At 41.5% G+C, this 21,672-nt stretch overlaps 1 protein-coding gene across 2 annotated transcripts in view; it reads right to left on the bottom strand.

Annotated features, from left to right (window-relative positions):
- The window catches only part of TTC27 (tetratricopeptide repeat domain 27), a 522,480-nt gene that overhangs the window by 24,410 nt on the left and 476,398 nt on the right, over nt 1-21,672 (bottom strand). The gene's annotated exons all lie outside the window — the stretch shown is intronic.

Here is a 21,672-nt window from a genome sequence, read left to right on the forward strand (position 1 = left end):
GATTTGTTTCACAAGTGTTTCTTTACTTCCTGGTTTCCATGTGTCTTTGTCATTTCACTGCCTTCAGACTTAATCTACAATGCGCACATTCTAATAAAAACAAGGATAATCATTGCATGAACAAGTGTCCAAATTTTGATTGGTACTACAAATAAATTAGACTTTAGAGAACAAAAGCAGAAGCTCTAACATCACTGATGGTTCTAGACAAAGGTGTTTGAAATCAAGGTTCTGGTTCTAAGAATGTCAAGACAGTCTGGTGCCTTTCTTTAAAAAACTTCCACTTATACAAAAAGAAAGTGCAAAACCTACATTGACATTATGGAAAAAGTGTATAGATATTTACTATATTTGAACAAATAGGAGGAGATTAATCAAATGGTTTTCACCAGAAAACTGGCATAAAACACATTAAAAAGTAGCACATTGGTTTCTGCAGAGTGGAGTTGACCAACTTTTGACCAGTCTCAAGCAACTCCACCAAAGTTGGTGGAACTTGTTAGGACCTGGGGCATGTCTACGTCAGCCTGTCATATTCATCAATATTGTCTGTGTTTCATATGCCAGAAATGTTACTCCAGTCAGTGACTGGAGTAACGTTTCTGGTGAGGTGTACACCACTGATAAGATGCATCAAAGTCACTAAGTGGTGTGTGCCTCTTTATTTATTCTTATCATCCCTCATTAAAACTAGCAGACGACATGAAGTTTTGAAACAACATTTGAATAAAGTTTAGAATGGTGGATATAGCTGAAATTAAACATTTGCACACATTTTTTTTTCACGTTTCAACTTCTTAAAGAAGCTGCTAAATGTACAGTGTTATGGAGAAACACATCTGTCCATTTTTAATTACATGTCTACAAAGTGCTGAGAATGCATTAGTTAATTAGACAAATAAACAGCAGCAGAGTTGATGGGGAGTGTGGTAATATATGAATCATATGCATAGTGATGACATATGGAGTGTACGCATACAAGCTGCACTGTGGGTCTGTTACATGTTTATAATGGATGAAGTAATTAGCTATAGCCTATTCTGCTGATGATAGGTTTTCGAAACACAGGTCAAGTGAAATATGTGACGCATGTCTAGGCAAAATTTCTGATGTGGCTGACACAATGAACTGGGGGCAGGAAGAAACTGTAGGACAAAAACTAATTACAGGATGCCTGGCAGAAACTTTAATGAATCAATTAAGCAAGACAAATCTGGAGAAAGAAAAACCCATAATGGAAACCTCGTTCCTTTGAAAACCACATTAAAGGGAATTGAACACTGCAAGATGAACAGATATCACTTTCATTCAACATGTACCACTTTTCAGCCAGGGCTGTGACAATTTTAAAATGTATATCCGTATAGGTTAAGGAATTAACCCCTTTAAAGGAAACCTGTCAGCAGGATTGTGCACAGTAAGCTACAGACAGTGTCAGGTCGGAGCCGTCATACTGATTAAAATGACACATTGGTTGATGAAATCTGTCTTGTGGTTCTTGTTCAATCTTTATTTTCATTTTTATTTTGAGTTAATGATATGCTCCTGTTCCAGGGTGACCTGTGGGGGGTCTTCTTGTGGTGCTCGGATTAGGTATTCATAATGCAGACTGCTGATAGGTACCTGATCCCTCACAGACCTGGCCACTAGTTTGCATAATGAATATCTGTAAATACTGAAGAATAAAAAAAATTTTTTTGCAGGCAGGTGCCAGCCGTGGCCCTGCAGCATAATCGCATGTTTACTATGTTGTTAATAAATGTGCTTGAGGTTTTCCTGAGGAGTATTAAAAAAAAATCAATTTTAAAATGGCGCCCGCCGCGTCTGCACAGTAGAAGCTATCGGTGAATATAGAGGTAATCGCTGATAGATGCTACTGCGCAGGTGTGGGCGGCACCATCACGGAGGAGGAAATTATTTTTTTTCTTCTCTAGCAAGATGGCACCGCCGGCACCTGTGCAATGGCAGCTATAGGATCACCTCTATATACACAGGTACGGACTGGGGCTGAAATTAAGCCCTGGCATCTGAAATCACACAGGCCCATGTTGTCTCAGTCCCCATGAACCAGATGGGATATATTACTAATATTACCCTGGATGGAGATTTTTTACAAGACAAATATGTCTAATGATACCAGTGGCCTACTGGGGTAAGTGACTGAGTCAGCAACTTTGTGCTCCATCACAACTCTTAACAGTATGGGTATTGTCATGGTTCCCAATGGCAGGGGAACATCAGGACACATAAATAACGGACGAGCTCTTGGGTGATGGAATCTCGAGCTGACCGTGAGCTAAACCTACCACACAACTAATAGTGGCCGGGGGGCGTGCCTAAGTTTTATCCCTAGACGTCTCTCGCCAGCCGGAGGACTAACTAACCCTAGTAGAGGAAAAAACAGACCTGGCTTACCTCTAGGGAAATTCCCCCAAAAAGGAGACAGAAGCCCCCCACATATATTGACGGTGAGTTCAGAGGAAAAGACATACGCAGTATGAAGGTAGGTTCAGCAAAGCGAGGTCCGCTTACTAGATAGTAGAAAGATACAAAAGGGAACTGCACGGTCAGCTGAAAACCCTTTTAAAATACCATCCTGAAATTACTTTAAGACTCATGTGTCAACTCATGACACCGGAGTGGTAATTTCAGCCCACAAGAGCTTCCAGCTGCAGAGAATGATATAACTGTAAACTGGAACAAAAAATGCAAACAAACTTAGGACTAAGAGTCCAACTTAGCTGATCAGTAGTCTAGGAGCAGGAACATGCAACAGAAAGGCTCTGGTTACATTGATGGCCGGCAAGGCAATGACTGAAGAGCAGGAATAAATAGGAACTCCCCACTGCTGATGAAAACAGGTGAACTGAGAAAGAAAACACACCCGAGTCACCAGTACCACTAGCCACCACCAGAAGGAGCCCAAAAGCAGATTCACAACAGTACCCCCCCCTCAAGGAGGGGGCACCGAACCCTCACAAGAACCACCAGGGCGATCCGGATGAGCCCTATGAAAGGCACGAACCAAATCAGAGGCGTGAACATCAGAAGCAGTTACCCAAGAATTATCTTCTTGACCATAACCCTTCCACTTAACCAGATATTGTAGTCTCCGTCTGGAAATACGGGAGTCCAAGATTTTCTCCACAACGTACTCCAATTCACCCTCAACCAGCACAGGAGCAGGAGGCTCGGTAGAAGGAACAACCGGCACCTCATACCTCCGCAACAACGACCGATGGAAGACATTATGGATAGCGAAAGATGCCGGAAGGTCTAAACGAAAGGATACAGGGTTAAGAATCTCCAAAATCCTATAAGGACCGATGAACCGAGGCTTAAACTTAGGAGAAGAAACCCTCATAGGGACAAAACGGGAAGACAACCACACCAAGTCCCCAACACGAAGACGAGGACCAACACGACGACGGCGGTTGGCAAAATGCTGAGTCTTCTCCTGGGACAACTTCAAATTGTCCACCACCTGTCCCCAAATCCGATGCAACCTATCCACCATAGTATCCACTCCAGGACAATCCGAAGACTCCACCTGACCGGAAGAAAAACGAGGGTGAAACCCCGAATTGCAAAAGAAAGGAGAAACCAAAGTGGCAGAACTAGCCCGATTATTGAGGGCAAACTCTGCCAATGGCAAAAAGGCAACCCAGTCATCCTGATCCGCAGACACAAAACACCTCAAATAAGTCTCCAAGGTCTGATTAGTTCGCTCCGTCTGGCCATTAGTCTGAGGATGGAACGCAGACGAAAAAGACAAATCAATGCCCATCCTAGCACAGAATGCCCGCCAAAATCTAGACACGAACTGGGTCCCCCTGTCAGAAACGATATTTTCCGGAATACCATGCAAGCGAACCACATTTTGAAAAAACAGAGGAACCAATTCGGATGAGGAAGGCAACTTAGGCAAAGGTACCAAATGAACCATCTTTGAAAAACGGTCACACACCACCCAGATGACAGACATTTTCTGAGAAGCAGGGAGATCAGAAATAAAATCCATAGAGATGTGAGTCCAAGGCCTCTTCGGAATAGGCAAAGATAACAACAATCCGCTAGCCCGAGAACAACAAGGCTTGGCCCGAGCACAAACATCACAAGACTGCACAAAAACTCGTACGTCTCGAGACAGGGAAGGCCACCAGAAGGACCTAGCCACCAAATCCCTAGTACCAAAGATTCCAGGATGACCTGCCAACGCAGAAGAATGAACCTCCGAGATGACTCTACTGGTCCAATCATCAGGAACAAACAGTCTACCAGGCGGGCAACGATCAGGTCTATCCGCCTGAAACTCCTGCAAAGCCCGTTGCAGGTCTGGGGAAACAGCAGATAATATCACCCCATCCTTAAGGATACCTGTAGGTTCAGTATCACCAGGGGAATCAGGCTCAAAACTCCTAGAAAGGGCATCTGCCTTCACATTTTTAGAACCTGGTAGGTATGAGACCACAAAATTAAACTGTCTAGGATTCAGGCGCTTGGCAGACTCAAGATAAATCAGATTCTTGTGATCGGTCAATACCACCACCTGATGTCTAGCCCCCTCAAGCCAATGACGCCACTCCTCAAAAGCCCACTTCATAGCCAAAAGCTCCCGATTACCAATATCATAGTTTCGCTCGGCGGGCGAAAATTTTCGAGAAAAGAACGCACAAGGTCTCATCACGGAGCAGTCGGAACTTTTCTGCGACAAAACCGCCCCAGCTCCGATCTCGGAAGCGTCGACCTCAACCTGAAAAGGAAGAGCAACATCAGGCTGACGCAACACAGGGGCAGAAGAAAAGCGGCGCTTAAGCTCCCGAAAGGCCTCCACAGCAGCAGGGGACCAATCAGCAACATCAGCACCCTTTTTAGTCAAATCAGTCAAAGGTTTAGCAACATCCGAAAAACCAGTTATAAATCGACGATAAAAATTAGCAAAGCCCAAGAATTTCTGAAGGCTCTTAAGAGAAGTAGGTTGCGTCCAATCACAAACAGCCCGAACCTTGACAGGATCCATCTCAATGGAAGAAGGGGAAAAAATGTACCCCAAAAAAGAAATCTTTTGAACCCCAAAAATACACTTAGAACCCTTCACACACAAGGAATTAGCCCGCAAAACCTGAAAAACCCTCCTGACTTGTTGGACATGAGAGTCCCAGTCATCCGAAAAAATCAAAATATCATCCAGATACACAATCATAAATTTATCCAAATATTCACGGAAAATGTTATGCATTAAGGACTGAAAGACTGAAGGGGCATTTGAAAGACCAAAAGGCATTACTAAATACTCAAAATGGCCCTCGGGCGTATTAAATGCGGTTTTCCACTCATCCCCCTGCTTACTTCGCACCAAATTATACGCCCCACGAAGATCAATCTTAGAGAACCACTTAGCCCCCTTTATTCGAGCAAACAAATCAGTCAGCAGTGGCAAAGGATACTGATATTTGACTGTAATTTTATTCAAGAGTCGATAATCAATACACGGCCTCAAAGAGCCATCTTTTTTAGACACAAAGAAAAAACCGGCTCCTAAGGGAGATGAAGAAGGACGAATATGTCCCTTTTCCAGGGACTCCTTAATATACTCTCGCATAGCAACATGTTCAGGTACGGATAAATTGAACAAACGACCCTTTGGAAATTTACTGCCTGGAATCAGATCTATGGTACAATCGCAATCTCTGTGAGGAGGGAGTGAACCAAGCTTAGGCTCCTCAAAAACATCACGATAATCAGACAAAAATGCCGGAATCTCAGAGGGAATAGATGATGAAATGGAAACCAAAGGTACGTCCCCATGAGCCCCCTGACATCCCCAGCTTAACACAGACATTGCTTTCCAGTCAAGGACTGGATTATGAGATTGTAACCATGGCAATCCGAGCACCAAAACATCATGTAGATTGTACAACACAAGGAAGCGAATCACCTCCTGATGGTCTGGAGTCATACGCATAGTCACTTGTGTCCAGTATTGTGGTTTATTACTAGCCAATGGCGTAGAATCAATACCCTTCAGAGGTATAGGGACTTCCAGAGGCTCTAGATTAAACCCACAGCGCCTGGCAAAGGACCAATCCATAAGACTCAAAGCGGCGCCAGAGTCGACATAGGCGTCCGCGGTAATTGACGATAATGAACAAATCAAGGTCACAGATAGAATAAACTTAGACTGTAAAGTGCCAATTGAAACAGACTTATCAACCTTCTTTGTGCGTCTAGAGCATGCTGATATAACATGAGTTGAATCACCACAATAGAAGCACAACCCATTTTTTTGCCTAAAATTCTGCCGTTCGCTTCTGGACAGAATTCTATCACATTGCATATTCTCTGGCGCCTTCTCAGAAGACACCGCCAAATGGTGCACAGGTTTACGCTCCCGCAAACGCCGATCAATCTGAATAGCCATTGTCATGGACTCATTCAGACCTGTAGGCGCAGGGAACCCCACCATAACATCCTTAATGGCATCAGAGAGACCCTCTCTGAAATTCGCCGCCAAAGCGCACTCATTCCACTGAGTAAGCACAGACCATTTACGAAATTTTTGGCAGTATATTTCAGCTTCATCTTGCCCTTGAGACAGGGCCATCAAGGCTTTTTCAGCCTGAATCTCTAAATTAGGTTCCTCATAAAGCAACCCCAAAACCAGAAAAAACGCATCCACATTGAGCAACGCAGGATCCCCTGGTGCCAATGCAAATGCCCAATCTTGAGGCTCACCTCGCAGCAAGGAAATTACAATCTTAACCTGCTGTGCGGGATCTCCAGCGGAGCGAGGTCTCAGAGAAAAAAATAATTTACAATTATATTTGAAATTCAAAAAACGAGATCTATCTCCGGAGAAAAACTCTGGTATAGGAATTCTAGGTTCAGATATAGGAGCATGTATAACAAAATCCTGTAAATCTTGAACTTTTGTGGCAAGATTATTCAAACCTGTAGCCAAACTCTGAGGATCCATTTTAAGCAGGTGAGATCAGAGCCATTCAAGGGTTAGAAGGAGAGGGAGACAAAGACTGCAATTAGAGCTGAAATGCAACTGATTCAACTATAGAGCAAGCACCAAGGAAAAAAAAAAAAATAAAAAATTTGCAGACTTCTTTTTCTCTCCTTTCTTCTGCCAACAGTTTTAACACTAGGCCGGCCATACTGTCATGGTTCCCAATGGCAGGGGAACGTCAGGACACATAAATAACGGACGAGCTCTTGGGTGATGGAATCTCGAGCTGACCGTGAGCTAAACCTACCACACAACTAATAGTGGCCGGGGGGCGTGCCTAAGTTTTATCCCTAGACGTCTCTCGCCAGCCGGAGGACTAACTAACCCTAGTAGAGGAAAAAACAGACCTGGCTTACCTCTAGGGAAATTCCCCCAAAAAGGAGACAGAAGCCCCCCACATACAGTTATATGAAAAAGTTTGGGCACCCCTATTAATCTTAAGCTTAATGTTTTATAAAATTGTTTTTTTTGCAACAGCTATTTCAGTTTCATATATCTAATACCTGTTGGACACAGTAATGTTTCTGCCTTGAAATGAGGTTTATTGTACTAACAGAAAATGTGCAATCTGCATTCAAACAAAATTTGACAGGTGCATAAATATGGGCACCCTTATCATTTTCTTGTTTTAAATACTCCTACCTACTTTTTACTGACTTACTAAAGCACTTTTTTTTGTTTTGTAACCTCATTGAGCTTTGAACTTCATAGCCAGGTGTATGCAATCATGAGAAAAGCTACTTAAAGTGTCCACTTGCAAGTTGTTCTCCTGTTTGAATCTCCTCTGAAGAGTGGCATCATGGGCTCTTCAAAACATCTGTCAAATGATCTGAAAACAAAGATTATTCAACATAGCTGTTCAGGGGAAGGATACAAAAAGCTGTCTCAGAGATTTAACCTGTCAATTTCCACTGTGAGGAACATAGTAAGGAAGTGGAAGAACACAGGTACAGTTCTTGTTAAGGCCAGAAGTGGCAGGCCAAGAAAAACATCAGAAAGGCAGAGAAGAAGAATGGTGAGATCAGTCAAGGAAATCCTCAGACCACCTCCAGAGAGCTGCAGCATCAACTTGCTGCAGATGGTGTCACTGTGCATCTGTCAACTATACAACACACTGTGTTTTTTTGCCGCCATGCATAACACCTTTTTGTATGACCAAACAACTCAATCTTGGTTTCATCAGTCCACAGGACCTTCTTCCAAAAAGAAATTGGCTTCTCCAAATGTGCTTTTGCATACCTCAGCCGACTCTGTTTGTGGCGTGCTTGCAGAAACGGCTTCTTTCGCATCACTCTCCCATACAGCTTATCCTTGTTCAAAGTGCGTTGTATAGTTGACCAATGCACAGTGACACCATCTGCAGCAAGTTGATGCTGCAGCTCTCTGGAGGTGGTCTGAGGATTGTCCTTGACTGATCTCACCATTCTTCTTCTCTGCCTTTCTGATGTTTTTCTTGGCCTGCCACTTCTGGCCTTAACAAGAACTGTACCTGTGTTCTTCCATTTCCTTACTATGTTCCTCACAGTGGAAATTGACAGGTTAAATCTCTGAGACAGCTTTTTGTATCCTTCCCCTGAACAACTATGTTAAATAATCTTTGTTTTCAGATCATTTGACAGTTGTTTTGAGGAGCCCATGATGCCACTCATCAGGGGAGATTCAAACAGGAGAACAACTTGCAAGTGGCCACTTTAAGTAGCTTTTCTCATGATTGCATACACCTGGCTATGAAGTTCAAAGCTCAATGAGGGTACAAAACCAAAAAAAGTGCTTTAGTAAGTCAGTAAAAAGTAGGCAGGAGTATTTTAAACAAGAAAATGATAAGGGTGCCCATACTTATGCACCTGTCAAATTTTGTTTGAATGCAGATTGCACGTTTTCTGTTAGCATAATAACCCTCATTTCAAGGCAGAAACATTACTGTGTCCAACAGTTATTAGATATATGAAACTGAAATAGCTGTTGCAAAAAAAACAATTTTTATAAAACACTAAGCTTAAGATTAATAGGGGTGCCCAAACTTTTTCATATAACTGTATATTGACGGTGAGTTCAGAGGAAAAGACATACGCAGTATGAAGGTAGGTTCAGCAAAGCGAGGTCCGCTTACTAGATAGTAGAAAGATACAAAAGGGAACTGCACGGTCAGCTGAAAACCCTTTTAAAATACCATCCTGAAATTACTTTAAGACTCATGTGTCAACTCATGACACCGGAGTGGTAATTTCAGCCCACAAGAGCTTCCAGCTACAGAGAATGATATAACTGTAAACTGGAACAAAAAATGCAAACAAACTTAGGACTAAGAGTCCAACTTAGCTGATCAGTAGTCTAGGAGCAGGAACATGCAACAGAAAGGCTCTGGTTACATTGATGGCCGGCAAGGCAATGACTGAAGAGCAGGAATAAATAGGAACTCCCCACTGCTGATGAAAACAGGTGAACTGAGAAAGAAAACACACCCGAGTCACCAGTACCACTAGCCACCACCAGAAGGAGCCCAAAAGCAGATTCACAACAGGGTATCTTGAGAACACTGATTCTGTTAGCAATGTAACAGACAAGGCAGCCCATGACCAGAGAGGCCCTTCTGGCATTTGCCAGATGGCCAGTCCGGCCCTGCGCGATAGCTGTAGGATCTGAAATCATATAGAAGGTAAATTACTTTTTGGGAGGTGTTCATTAGGGTTAGACATAAAAATAATTATGTCAGCAAAAAAAAAGTCTGGATTTGCTCCTTGCTGACACTGCAGCCTTGTTGGGATATGATGGCCAACAACCAACCATCCACTACTCCATCCATCTGGACCATCCAGGGTTGCTCGACACTCAGCAGTAAATAAGACTGTTTGAAAATTAGTCTCCATGTATGTCTGGGCCCACAACAACCGTCTCTGCTTGTGAACACTGTTTAGGGGTGGCCGAATAGTAGGTTTATGAAACAAAGCAAGCCTTTGAAGGATCCTACACCTTGAGGTTCGAGGGACTCCAAAGGCACCAGCAGCTTCAAATATCTGTTTGCTGGTTTGTAATGGCTTTTTAGCAGCTGCTCTCTTAATCCGATGAACTTGACTGGCAGAAACCTTCCTCATTATGCCTTTATCAGCACAAACACGTCTGTGCTCAGATTCAGCCACAAATCTCTTAACAGTACGATGATCACGCTTAAGTTTTTGGGAAATATCTAATGTTTTCATCCCTTGACCAAGGTATTGCATTATTTGATGCTTTTCGGCAGCAGAGAGATCTTTTTCTTCCTCTAATAATTTGGAACACGGTGTAAAGTAAGAAAAACTCTCAGTGGTCACTGAAATAACTTCAAACTGACAAAGTAATTTTCAATGTAAATTTACTGAATATCAACTAATGAAAATCAGACGTTGCTTATGAATTTTGGTTCAACAGAAAAATAATAACAAATAGAAAAATATGGGGCACTGCCATGGGGACCAGGTTCGTACCCAGCTATGCTAATCTTTACGTAGAGAGATGGGAAGAGGAGGCAATCTACCCCGGTGGGGCGATGCTCGTGTATCTGGTCCTCTGGCAACGCTTCATAGATGATATTTTATTTATGTGGTTGGTTTAATAAAAACAAATCTTATTTAACATTCAACTCCACAACAAGCAGGCAAACAGTTAATTTCTTAGATTTGAATATCTTCCATAAAGATGGCTCTATACATACACGTACCTTTAATAATCCTACAGATTCTAATAGCTATATCCCTATAGATAGTTGCCACTTACCTAGCTGACTAACAAGTGTTCCCAGAAGCCAATATATGAGAGCACTTGCTCCAAATCCCAAGACTTTGATAATGAGGCCAAAACACTAACAAAAAATTCTTAAAGGGTACAATAGGGACCTTCTTAGGCTTGGTTCACATTACGTTAGTGGCGTCCGTTAGACGGACTATGTTACACAGCGGCATAACGCGGTATAACGTAGTCTAACGCCGCCATTGACTCCAATGTCGGACGCATCACTAGCGCACGCCCACAATGGGCATGTGCTAGGGATGTGCTGTCATTGAGTGACAGACCCTGAGACGTGGGCTGCAGCGTTTCCGGGTCCGTCACTGCTAGCGCAGGTAGAGCTAGCAGATGCTCTATCTGCTATAGCGTGCTACCATACCGGCACTTGTGTTTACAGCAGCCCGTTACTGTATGTGTTGAACGGGCTGCTGTAAACATAATGTGAAGTCCAAATAAAAAAGAAAAAGCACAACCGCACTGTTGATAATGTGAACACCACAAACACCCGACTCTACACCTTTTGGCTTGCGCCAGCTGTATGTCTCCTCCACACTCTCGTAGGGGTGCTGCATCCAACAACAGTAAGCAAAACCAACGGAAAAATGAAGAAATAGGAGCGCACTTACCCAGGTGGGATGACAATCACTTTATTTGGACATATTATAAAAACGGCAGGGAGAGATAAAGATAGCCACGGACAACGGCCGTTTCGTGCCAAGTGCAGTGCAGCACAAAACGGCCGTTGTCCGTGGCTATCTTTATCTCTCCCTGCCGTTTTCATAATATGTCCAAATAAAGTGATTGTCATCCCACCTGGGTAAGTGCGCTCCTATTTCTTCATTTTTCCGTTGGTAAACATAATGTGAACCCAGCCTTATGGAAGTGAGAAAGAGAGCAGAAGAGACTCCACGGATAAATCTCCTCTCTGGCATTAAAGGAAATGACAAAAATAAGCAAAGAAACTGTAGATACAGTTGTTATCAAGCAATTTAACTCTAATATTCATATCTTTAAAAAAAAACGTAAAACGTCACTGGTACATATTGAAGGATGATAAGACTATAGGCGACAAACTCCCAGCACACCCCAAGTTTATATATAAAAAAGCTCGCAACCTGGGAAATTTTATCGCCCCATCAGTTCAGGACAATTGTATAAATAAACCTCCCTCATCCATTCTTGGGAATAAGCTAGAAGGTTTTTTCCCTGCAAAAAATGCTAAATGAGCCGAACCTTACATATTAAAAAACAAACAACCATCATTAAAAGGGATAGTGAATATAAAATCCAGGATTTTATTACTTGCACCACCACAGGGGTAATATACTGTATGTAATCAAATGCCCATGTAGTAAATTATATGTCGGCCGTACAAAATGCCCTATGAATATATGGATTCATGAGCACCTCGGGAAAATAAAGAAAAAATATGAGAGTCACCCCTTATGGAAATATTTTGCAACACATCATGGGGGCTCTGCACAAGGTTCATTAATAACTGGTCTACAAATTGTTCATAAACATTGGCATAATGGTGACTACATTAAGCAGATGTCGCGTGTTGAAAGCTGCTGGATTTTTCTACTTGATTTTGTTAAACCAAAGAGATTGAACATTGAGGTGGAACTGTTTGCATTCCACTGATGAATTAACTAACACCACTGATTAAAGGGACGCTGTCACCTGAATTTGGAGGGAACAATTTTCAGCCACAGGGGCGGGGTTTTCGGGTGTTTGATTCACCCTTTCCTTACCCGCTGGCTGCATGCTGGCTGCAATATTGGATTGAAGTTCATTCTCTGTCCTCCGTAGTACACGCCTGCACAAGGGAATCTTGCCTTACGCAGGCGTGTACTATAGAGGACAGAGAATGAACTTCAATCTAATAATGCAGCCAGCATGCAGCCAGCGGGTAAGGAAAGGGTGAATCCAACACCCGAAAACCCCGCCCCTATGGCTGAAAATTGTTCCCTCCAAATTCAGGTGACAGAGTCCCTTTAACACCTGTAAACTAGCATCACACATAGGTATATATAGAAGTCATGCTAAGAATGGGGCCATCCCTGATGAAGGAAAAAGCTTGCTTTCAGAAACGCATATGAATTGTGGTCCTCTTAGCACTCCTTACTGGCCTACGTCACATGTGCTGCAAGTGACCATCTACATCACAGAGATTCTACATCATGTGGTCGCCTGTGTCATGAAGTTCCTGCAGCCGCGTGGACGCCACCGCTACAAGGATTGGACCTATAGTGCCCACAAGCACATGCTTACCTAGGACCGGAGGAGCTGCACGGAGCACATGTCATGGCCAGGACAACGCTCCGGTAAATATCGTTCAGCCCCAAACAACACTTCATCCATGTTACCTGACTGGAATAAGAAGATTTCGGGAGAACGAATGGATATTAGAACTGCAGCATTTTAGCACTATAATCACGACAAAATATTGGTATCTATAAACCACAAAAGAGTATAATCCTTTAGATAAGCATTTATTACAAAAAAGTTCACAAAGGAATACAGACAAAATGAAAAGATTAAAAGGAGAACCACTAGAAACCAATGTTCAAGGACACAATGTGACCAGCACGATAGCCAATATTCAGAATAAAATCCAAAAATGGTTTCTTAATCAAAATCTCAAAAATCACATCATTTTTCTCTATGGGCACCACCATTTGTTATGTTTCTGTTGGACCACAATTCAAATGCAATATCTGATGCTCATTAGTTGATATTTAGTACATTTAAATTAAAAATTACTTTTGATTGTTTCAAGTTATTTTAGTGACCATAGTGGGGTTTTCTTGATTTAAAAGGTACCAACAATTTTGCCTGTAGACACTGATAATCATTTAGAAAAGAAATCTAGGAAGTACAGAAGACATTTTTTTATGTTTTTAGGAGACATAATTTCTTAAAGTATGGCTGAATTAGGTCACTAACACTATAAATTTTCACTCTTAGGCCGGGGTCACACTAGAGTATGGCATCCGATGTGAGCCTCTCGCACAGAGAGAATCAGAGCACAGCTGCGGAGGAGGTGGAAAAAGTAATTTTTCCATCTCCTTCACTGCCAGTGTTGGCATATATCGCGCGGCATGATATCCGAGTGATATGTGTTGTGTCACTAGCACCCATAGACTTATATGGGTGCGAGTGAGCTGAGGCTCGGCAGAGTCTTGGTGCCAATAGCAGCATGCTGCGATTGTTCTCGCGTGCCGATTCAGCATGAGAAAATAATCGCAGATGTGATCTGCCCCATAAATTAACACTGCTCCGAGTGCAATGCGATGTTTTCTCACATAGCACTCGTCCGTATTCTATGCTAGTGTGACCCCGGCCTTAATAGTAAGTACACTACTCCAAAAAGGAAAGGGAACACTCAAATCACACATCGGATCTTGATGAACCTAAGGTCCTAGGTGAAAATCTTTACTGATCTTTACTGATATGAATTGTATCATTTGTTGAGAACAAAATCATGTATCAATAAAATTATAGTTAGCAACCAACCAATTGAAATCTGGATTCAAAATAACCCCCAAAATCTAAGTAAAGAAATTAAACTCACAGGCAAACTACACTTTTGCTAATTTCATCATAGCACCCACATGCATTTATGCACCAGGGCACCACTAAGTTCCTGGAAAAACTCTAGTGGGAGTAGTTATTTTCAAATGCACTGATACATAATGTCCCAAAGCCACTCATTTGGATTCAGATCTGAGGAATATGAGAGCCAATCAATGGCATCAATGCCTTTATCAACCAGGAACTGCCTACACACTCTGGTCACATGAGGCCAGCATTGCCCTGTCTCAGGATGATCCCAAGACCCACTGTACTAATGAAAGGTCTGATAATGACTCTGGTACCCTACAGCAGTCAAGGGAGCTGTTGTCTATCCTGTTGAGGTTTGAGCAACTCTCCAAATCATCTCTTACCAACTAACAAACCATTGGCCCGATGATGTTACAGGCAGCATAATCTTCATGTGGGCAAACTCCAGACTTTTTCACATTTCACACATGTGCTCAGTGTACATTTTCACTTATCTGTGAAGAGAATTGCATGCCAGTGACAGACTTGTCAATTCTGTTTTTCTCTGGCGATTGCCAATTGAGCTGCACAGTGCTTGGCATTGAGCAAAGGTCCCACTACATGATGGTGAGAAACATACCCCTGTAGGATGATGGAGGTAATTTTGTAGGCATCTTGCTCTTACCTCTGCAGTGCTCCTGTCATCACTGTTGTTTGCACTACATCAAGTAACACTGATTGGCAATCACTAATGATTCCTTCCTACACAGATTGATGTTTGTAGTGTCCATGTCAGAACTCATTCTGACTGCACCTGCTCTTAGTGCTAAGTGGTGCAGCAGTGGCACCGCGGTTGTCACTGGACAATGTAAGCTTTTATTAATTAAGCCCAAGTACTGCTGATGCTTCTGTACCCAGTCAGTTTTTCATTGTGTTTCTTTGGGGATCATAATAGTCAATAGTAATTCATTTCTACTGATTCCAGGGGTTGGACTCCTTCCTATTTAAACCTCCAGCAATCAGTCACTTGCTGCCAGTTATAGCTATTGCCTCTTGGTTTAGTTGAGGTCTACCTCTGTTCTTTTAGTGTATGTTTCCCAATTATCCCAACTTGGCGTGTGTCCCAAGGTATCCATCTGCCTGACAACTTTGCCTTTGATTTGGACAGCTTGGTTTTACGCACTTCCCTATTTTTCGCCTGCCAATCCCTCTGGCTAGCTATCTTGTACTGCTCTTTAAAACAATACCCCTAAAGCTTAATTGACTTGGGAATATACTGTGATGCTGAAGTGCTCCTCCAATTTTTTGATCAGTGTATAGTAAATATATCTTATTATCCCATCACAGCTGATCAGACAACAGAAGCAGTTCAGGTTAGACAGAAAAGCTACTTGTTCAGATTCTTCCTCCAATGGTAATTTACCAACTTTTGGTGACAATACATTCTCCACTACTGTTTATTAGCATTTTTTTTTATTTCATTGTTGTGATATAGATGCATTTCGATGTGTGCAATAATGCCACTTACATTTATAGAAATGCAAAAAAACTGCATTTTAATATAATGGCTAAAGTGGATGTCACCAGATTTCATAATACAACTTACTTATGCTATTTAGTACATCTTTTGACCCAATGAAACTGGCATACTTAGGTTTAAATTCCATGTTGGAACGCCTGCAATTATCTTTTTTGAAAAATTTCCCTGCTTGATATTAAAATGCTCATTTTAACTTGAGGATTATAAAACCATTCTGACAAGGGTTTTCAAAGTATATACAACAACAAACATTTGTATTATGCTTTCCTTACAATAGACCAAAGCACCGGCTTCATCAGTGCTAAGAGCTCTATGGATTAATATATGCATATTGTGCTATGAAACAGGGTGAAGGATCTGCTTTAGGCCCAGGGTCACACTTGAGAGTGTGATGCGAGAAACTCGTACGATTATCTCGCACCAATACCCGGCACTGCCGCCGACACTCAGGACCGGAGCGTGCAGCTGCATGTGTATCCGAGTGTCGGTGGCAGTGCCGGGTATTGATGTGCGAGTTTCTCGCATCATACTCGCAAGTGTGACCCCGACCTTAAGGACAGATTGATAAATCACTTAAGCCACAATTCATCAAAGATTTTTCCCCAGAAATCTGGAATAAAAATCTTTCAAAAGTAGCAAATTTTTTGTGCAACAAAAGTTTTCACAAAAATGTAGCAAATTTTGGTGTTATCACAGACAGAGCTACAACGGGGCATGGTGGCCCTCACTCAACAGATTCATGACAAGTGGCAGAGTTTGCCATGTCACAAATCTTACTCTAGTCCCTTACTGACGTAAGATTGTGCCTCTTAATGAATCAGGAGCCTTGCACTCTACTACTCTACTCTGCCCCTCATGAAGACCAGAGTGATAGATGATGGTCTTGATGAATCAAAACCTGTACGTCTGAAGGAAAATGAGGTGATTCATCAACCCTGGGTCAGCGCACATTCACGCTATGCCAGTCTTCCTGGAGTACGAGGTGCTGAATTCATACAGAGGGGTATGCCACTTAATACATTTGGTGCATCTTCTGAGTGGTGTGGACTGGAGTAGCCTTTCTGGCAGATTTGATGAACTGGGCAGGCAGACATGACCACGCCCCATCCCACCACATTTCCTCTCCAGCACCATTTCAGCAAAGCTTAATCAACCTGGCGTGAAAATAGCAAAAGTCATTAAATATTTGAGCAACTCCATACTGTGCAAAAAATTGTGATTTTTCAAAACTTTTATGCTATTTTTCTATTGGAAAAGATTTGATAAATCAGCCATAATGTCTTCTCATTGCTATTTTAGGACCTTCAAACTAGAAAAATATTTCTTCGTTAAAAGATTTGTTTCGGTATATATGATTTATTTATTTTGTCCAAACTGTATGCAATTGGGTGACAACCCTAAATGAAGCGTGCGTTTAGTTGGAATGTTAAGGCAAATCAAAGTCTTTAGAAGATTGGGGAGATGAATTTCTATGGATCAAAAGAATGCTCCAAATTGATGAGAAGAACAATGAGCAGATCTCTGTCCTTTCCAGCAGGTCAATTGCCAAATGGAAAGGAAATGTCAATTATATTTGTAGGGTTTTATGTTTAGTTTTTCCTGTTCCTTACATCTTAGGAAAGTATGGTTGATGTGGACCACATGCCCACCATGCATTCCATATTTTATGAGGTGCCCTCAAGCCTAGAAACCCCTGAGGTCTTTTCCTTAAAGCAAGGGTAATGACAGCAATTTACGCTAACCAATGCTTTTCCTTTGAAGTAAAACACACTTTTTCGTTAAACTTGTATGCAATATAGCAAATATTTAGGGGTTTTCATCTCTAATACTACAATCTTAGCCAATATGTAACCCATATTACGATAAAGTGAGGTCATTGGGCTGGATTTGTAAGGAAATTACATGTAATCAAGTCCCTGAAGCAGTGAATTGAGGCCATTTATTTTGTCAGGAAAAATATGTTAAAATCTATTTGATCTAAGAAACCTCATAGTCCAAATCCGAAAGATTACTGCAATTTTGACACAAGCGCCTCTTAACCCTAAATATACAATACTTTTGTGCTCCTGTGTCAACCACTCACACTAAGTCCTTGTTTTAGGGTCTAGCTAACTTTCTAATATGGCTTGTACCAATACTTAATTTGTGGATTCATTATTTAGGATTTTTAGGTGCATTATGCACAAGCGTACGAATGATTAATAAAAATACAAATAAAGCACAGCTGAATACGATTGTGCAAAAAAGATATACAGTATCTATCTTTTATTCAGAACTGCAGAAATAAAATGATGTTACAGTATGTAGGCTGGTATTTAAAAGAAAAAAATAATAATTCCATTCTTCTTTTTCTTAACACCCTGCTCCATCAAGTGAACTCACAACTTGATGTATGCTCAGGCCTTTGGGGCATTGTATATGTACATCTGGTTAAGATGACAATCATATAACATGTAAGTAAAACAAAAACATATGGGTTACTTTTCCTGCTCCTCAATCTAATTACATAGTAAGCAGCAAATCTACTTTGTCAGGCACAATCTGGCAACATATGGCAGGAAAGCCTACAAAGCACAGACTTATCAGTGTCATTTATTAGGCTATTGTGGTATAAGGTCTGGAGATTACGCTTTTGATATAAATCATTATAACGCTGGATTGTGATTTCCATCAGTTTTATGGAACTTGCACGTTAAAGAGGACCTATAAAGTGATAAACTGATTTGAATGCCTTGTTAAAATCCTTGAGCTTCCCTGGTTATGCCAGTGTTTTCCTTTTCGTGCTGTGACACTTCATTGCACATTCACATTTGTTGCTCTTGGAGCGCAGTATGTGAAATTTCTGTTCACAGTCCCACTAGATGTTCCTTCAGAGTCTTCTGTGGGGACATGTGCTGAGATGCTGTTGAGCTGTGATTGGCAGCATCTGGAAGGGAGGCGTGATAGTACAAGGCCACTGAGAAGACTGAAGTAACGTCCAAGTTCTCATGCAAAACAGAAATCTCACATACGGTGCTCCAAAAGCAATAAATGTGAATATGTCTGCAATGGAGTGATGAAGCACAAAACGGAAAAAAAGCAGAATCAGGGGAGCTCAACCTACACGCAATTTAACTCAATTTTTTTTAGCAATTGACAGGTCTTATTTAAAAAATACACTCAGTTTTGTGTTTTAATATACACATATTCCTGCCGGTGATCCCAACAAGCTGTGACATTGCATGAAGCAAAGCGAAACCTATATCAAAGGTTGTTTGCAAAATGTCAGACCCCACCTATTGGATATTAACACCATATCCTAGCATTCTGACATAACTCCAAAATGTTACATCCAATCAGGATGATTGACTATCCTAGGTCGGTTTATTTGCTCATGATAAGAGGTCTTTGCTAGTCCTAAAGCACCCATATTGTATAAAATATTCTTCTTGAAAATATCTACTGTCTGCATGGTCTCTCTCCATCATAGCCCTTTTCCCAAATAGGGCATCCACGCTGCATCACTAACAGTGCACTGGGGACAGTTTAGATGCTTGAGATGACGTGACAGGTTCCAACATTTGTACATTTTTTTAAATATAAAGGCCATAAAATGGCTAGAACATAAACCTTGGAAAAGGAATTATAATAATAGCTCTTCTTGGAAAATAAAACAAGTGGCAATTTAATTTGATATTTCCAGTATATTTCTGCTGGACCATGGTGCATTACAACAAATCACCAACATTTATATCCAGTTCATAGCAGTCAGTTATGAGAACCTTTCCACATTTTATGGGACTAATAAAAAATTGCAATAATAAGACATATAGAGAATGAAACAACTTCACTTGAAATTCTCTTTCAATTTGTCCTCACATTACTAGCCATATCAATGGGATGTCAGTCCCAGATGTGCGGTAAGATTTTCTGCTATCATGTACCTCACTATTTAGACCTACAAAATAACTGCTAATTAGATAAGAAATCAGTAATTAGGTACTCTGGGTAGGAAAACATGAGAAATACAGAGCTATGCTCTCCTTCGGCATGAGTCTGCAGACCTTTATAGGTTCGCAGGTGGCATGAAACTGCATAGGAGGACCTCTACTTACAACCGTGGTGAAGAAGCCACCTGTTAAATCTCCTATGGATCTTCAGAACGGTGGGAACTTACTGTGTAGCTTTAACAGTGTTTTAGTTACCTTCACTTGCAGAAAAAGTTGTTTTTTATATGCTTTTCAGAAGTTTTTAATTTTTTTTTCCCCAGTCACCCAACTTTCAAATATGAGTTCAATAACCAAGTGCTTTAACCCCTTGACCCCCGGAGCTTTTTTCAGTTTTGTGTTTTCATTTTTCGCTCCCCTCCTTCCCAGAGCCATAACTTTTTCATTTTTCCGTCAATGTGACCATGTGAGGGCTTATTTTTTGCGGGAAAAGTTGTACTTTTGAAAGACACCATTGTTTTTACCATGTCGTGTACTAGAAAACGGGAAATAAAATTCCAAGTGCGGTGAAATTGCAAAAAAAGGGAAATCCTACATTTGTTTTTTGTTTGGCTTTTTTGCTAGGTTCACCAAGTGCTAAAACTGACCTGTCATTATGATTCTCCAAGTCATTACGAGTTCATAGACAACAAACATGTCTAGGTTATTTTTTATCTAAGTGGTAAAAAAAAATTCCAAACATTGTTTTAAAAAAAATTGCGCAATTTTCCGAGACCTGTAGCGTCTCCAATTTTCGTGATCTGGGGTCGGGTGATGGCTTATTTTTTGTGTGCCGAGCTGACGTTTTTAATGATACCATGTTGGTGCAGATACGTTCTTTTGATTGCCCGTTATTACATTTTAATGTAGTGTTGCGGCAACCAAAAAAAACGTAATTTTGGCATTTTTTATTTTTTTATTGCTACGTCGTTTAGCGATCAGGTTAATCCTTTTTTTATTGATAGATCAGGCAGTTCTGAACGCGGCAATACCAAACATGTGTAGGTTTGATTTTTATATCGTTTTATTTTGAATGGGGCAAAAAAGGAGGTGATTTGAACTTTTTTCTTTCTTTCATTTTTTTTTTTAAACATTTTTATTTTTAACTTTTGCCATGCTTCAATAGCCTCCATGGGAGGGTAGAAGCTGGCGTAGCCTGATTGGCTCTGATACATTGGAGTGATGCTCAGATCGCTCCTATGTAGTAGAATTACTGCATTGCTATGAGCGTCGTCCACAGGGTGGCGCTCACAGCAATCTGGAATCAACAACCATAGAGGTCTTCAGGAGACCTCTGGTTGTCATGCCGACGCATCGCTGACCCCCAATCACGTGACAGAGGTCAGAGGTGCGTGTATTTCCAGCCCGATGGCAAGAGTTTGACAGCGGCATTTAACTAATTTATAAGCACGGGCAGATCGCGATTCCACCTGCGCCTATTGCGGGCACATATCAGCTGTTCAAAACAGCTGACATGTCCCAGCTTTGATGCGGACTCACCGCCAGAGCCTGCATCAAAGCGGGGGTTCTGCCATCGGACGTACTATTCCGTTCGATGGCAGAAAGGGGTTAAAGGGAATATATCAGCAGGTTTTTGCCATGTAATCTTAGCGCAGCATGATGTAGCTAAATAGACCCTAATTAGGAAATGTGCCTCTTCCTAGGCTGTTTCAATAAAATCAGTGTTTTATCAGCAGGAGATTATCGCTACAAGACTAGGTGTTTTGTGCCTATTAGTCAGCTGATCTGTGTAACCCTGCCCTCACCACTGGTTAGCAGCCAATCAGTGGTGTAGATGTTGTTATACAGAGCTCAGTGAGCGCTGCTAGATCTGCAGCAGGAAAAAA

The sequence above is a fragment of the Ranitomeya variabilis genome, chromosome 2 (assembly GCF_051348905.1).
Source record: "Ranitomeya variabilis isolate aRanVar5 chromosome 2, aRanVar5.hap1, whole genome shotgun sequence".
Taxonomy (NCBI): Eukaryota; Metazoa; Chordata; class Amphibia; order Anura; family Dendrobatidae; genus Ranitomeya; species Ranitomeya variabilis.